Genomic DNA, 3,479 nt, shown 5'->3' with positions numbered 1-3,479 from the left:
CATTAATACAGAATAATTTGTTTGTAAAAGCACTATGATTTGATTTTTAAAGAAATGCATTCTTTACAGAAAATCATATTTCAAAATATTTTGATGCGTAATAAAAGCAAGAAAGTATATCAAATACATTTTAAATTTGTTCTCACAACATCTGCTATATCTTAAATAGAGACTTCTTCAGCAAGAATGAAATAACATCCTTGGGTAAAAAAACTGTAACAATCCAAAACACAGAAACTGTTCCGCAAAGTCACATAACTCATGTAGTTCAATTACAAACCTAATGAAGAGTATGGATACATATAAAGTTTTACTTGAAAAATGAAAAATCAAGGGGATAAATATGTTTATTCTCATATATGCATCAGAATCTTTTAAGCAAGCAATAAGCTCCATTTTAATATCCTCACTTCAACAATGTGAAAACTGATCAATTGTTTATTCACATGGACACTTTGACCACTTTAACACAAAGAAGGGCCTCAGTACAGTAATGAACCTGACATGAAGATAAATGACTACAATTAGCTTTCTCATTAGTTTTAACTAAGATTGCTTCTTTAGTCACGACTGATTTATCTCTGTTGCACTTCTATAGCGTGCTAGGAAGCTGCCTGCCAGACAGCAAAGGTAGGTGATGGGAGTTCATTTAAACATCAGAGAACAAGCTCTATTTTCCTTTGGATTGATCTGTGCCTGACGTATAAGCTTTCATACATTCAGTGGGAAAATCATTAACAATATTGAAAGAAAACATTTATAAAATGTACACATGGGTTTATAATCTAACAAGTATGCAGAGAACACTTGAAAAATATTGTGTTAAACATGGATTCCTGGCTCTGTCTCCCTCTTAGTTCCATTTTTGGTATAACATTACAGAGGGTGAGGACTGAGGATAGGGATAGGCAAGTATGTTGTAATAAATTATAAGAGTTTATTAAAGATTTAGGATTCCTCTTACATGGCCAAGGTTGCCAAGGTGAGTACAAGCCTGAAATTGTATCTTCTTCAGGTTTACAGAAAGGCATAGATTAACAGTAGTGGAGGATTTTTATTTTCTGTTTTCATTTTTCTCTTTAGAGCTGGAGTTTCAATATGTTGCCCAGGATGGCTTTAAACTCCTGGCTAAAGCTTGAGATTCTCCTACCTTGAGTGCTGAGACAGCAGTCATGAGTCACCATACCTGGCTGACTTTGCTTTTATTCAATTTCCAGATGAAGATTAATATTTTAAGTTTTTCTAATGATGGTTCATTTTACATAAGCTTGTGAGTTTCTTCTGAGAATCTCTGTGTGTGTACCAGTGCCCAGTATAATCTACAGAGAAATTTTCCATATTTTCTATTTCATACTTTCCCTGGGTAAAAGCTCCACAGAATGGTATAATGAAGTGCTCTCAGTCACAAATGTTAGAAAATAGAATTGAGCTTTCAACTGAAATACTGAGACCATAGCAGTTCCCTTTCCTGGTCTAAGCGGAAGACAAATGGTTTGCTAATCGAGTACTTCAACACCTGGGTCAGTTATGGAGTTAAGGAAGCACTAAATAGGGGCAGGACAAAACAGACCACAACACTCAAGACAAAAAAAAAAAAAAAAAAAGACCAAGAAAAACTTTTAGATCAAGATTCCTTTTAGACACAGAACTGTTAGAAGAGTCATATCTAATATCAAACATTTCTCTAGGCAATGTTTGTTTCCCTTCCTTAGTGGAAGAAATTAAGAAAGTTGTCAGGTTAGGATGCTCATAACTGCTGGAAGAGCATTGGGTCCAGCCTACTACGTGGAAAAACCTTGAGGACATACATGTTTAATATTTCAAGTCCACACATCAATGTTCATAGCTGATCAATTCACAATAGCTAGATTGTGGAACCAACCTAGATGCCCTTCAATTGATGAATGGATAAAGAAACTGTGGTGTATATATATGCAATGGAATATTACTCAGTCATAGAGAAGAATAAAATTATGGCATTTGCAGGCAAATGGATGAAGTTGGAGAATATCATGCTAAGTGAGATAAGCCAATCCCAAAAAAAAACAAAGGAATAATGATCTCTCTGATAAGTAGATGATGATACATAATGAGGGGTGGAAGGGAGGCAAGAATGCAGGAAGGATGGATTGTATAGTGGAAAAAGAGGGGTGGGGAGAGGGGGGAAGGAAAATGAACAGATTGAGACAAACATCATTACCCTATGTACATGTATGATTACACAAATGGTATGACTCTACTTCATGTACAACCAGAGAAATAAGTTGTATCCCATTTGTTTACAATGAATCAAAATAAATAAATAAATTATTTTAAAAAATTTCAAGTCCAAAGGGAGCTTTCCAATTCAATTTATAATTTAGTTTTTATCACAATATCTTTCAAAATAATTATGTCCTTTCTAAATATGATAATTTTTGATTCTGAGAAATCTTTAGTTTCTTACTTGCTTTTTATACTATATGAAGAAAATAATTTCAAAATAATAGGGTTTATGAGAGAGAGTATCAAATAATTCAGATATTTATATGAATGTCATTATTTTTACTTTGCAGTTAATAGCAGTTTTTTTAAATGTTGCCAAGTGCTCTCAGGAATAATGCTTAATAAGAAAAGGAAGAAAGGAAGTAGTAACAGAAAGTAAAAAGAGAAGAAAACCATGAGTTAAGTAACAATTCCTTATGAGAAAGACATATGTAAATGTAAGTATTGCATGAGGGAAATGAAATAAAATGATGATAGAAATATAAGGAGAAGCTCTAGGAATATTGAAGTAGAGACAGGTGGTTTTGCCTGACAATTGAGGAACATTTTAACATTGTGTCTTAGCATGAAAAAATGAGAAGAATTTCAAAGAACAAAAAAAATTAAGTAATCATTCTCTAATGAAAATATTAATTTTAGAATCAAACTAAACCAAACTAAATAATTATAAAAGTACATATAATTGAATACTATGTCATTTTTAACCTGATATTAAGTATGATTTAGATAATTCTAGTTTTTTCTTTACTTCATTGGATATCCAGATGGTGACTGCATTTAATGTCTAAGACCTCAGATGGCTCATAGAATTCCTAGGAATTATTTGATATTGTTCCATGTAATTTTCTATTTATGTTACTCTGTTGCTACCTCTATAATTGTTATCCTATGTTTCTCCATTAAATTGGTCTCTTTATGATTGAAAAATTAGAATATATTAGTAAGAACTCATTTTATCAACTAAGTTGAGTGATACTTTAAGAGTATGATGCTATAGATAAAGAAGGATACAAGAACAAGTGAAAAAACTTGGTGGATTTAAGACATATTCCAAAAATGTGAAGGTCAATTTGATATTTAATGAAAAATAAATTATTGACCAAGGCAAAGACACTTAATGATTTACAGTGAGCCACATAATTACAGGACTCAAGGTCATGCACAAAACAGGTGCACTCTAGGTGTATAATTTCTTCTTCCAGGAACAAAAGACC

The sequence above is a fragment of the Sciurus vulgaris genome (assembly GCF_902686455.1).
Source record: "Sciurus vulgaris genome assembly, chromosome: 11".
Taxonomy (NCBI): Eukaryota; Metazoa; Chordata; class Mammalia; order Rodentia; family Sciuridae; genus Sciurus; species Sciurus vulgaris.
This window is presented reverse-complemented; position numbering follows the sequence as displayed.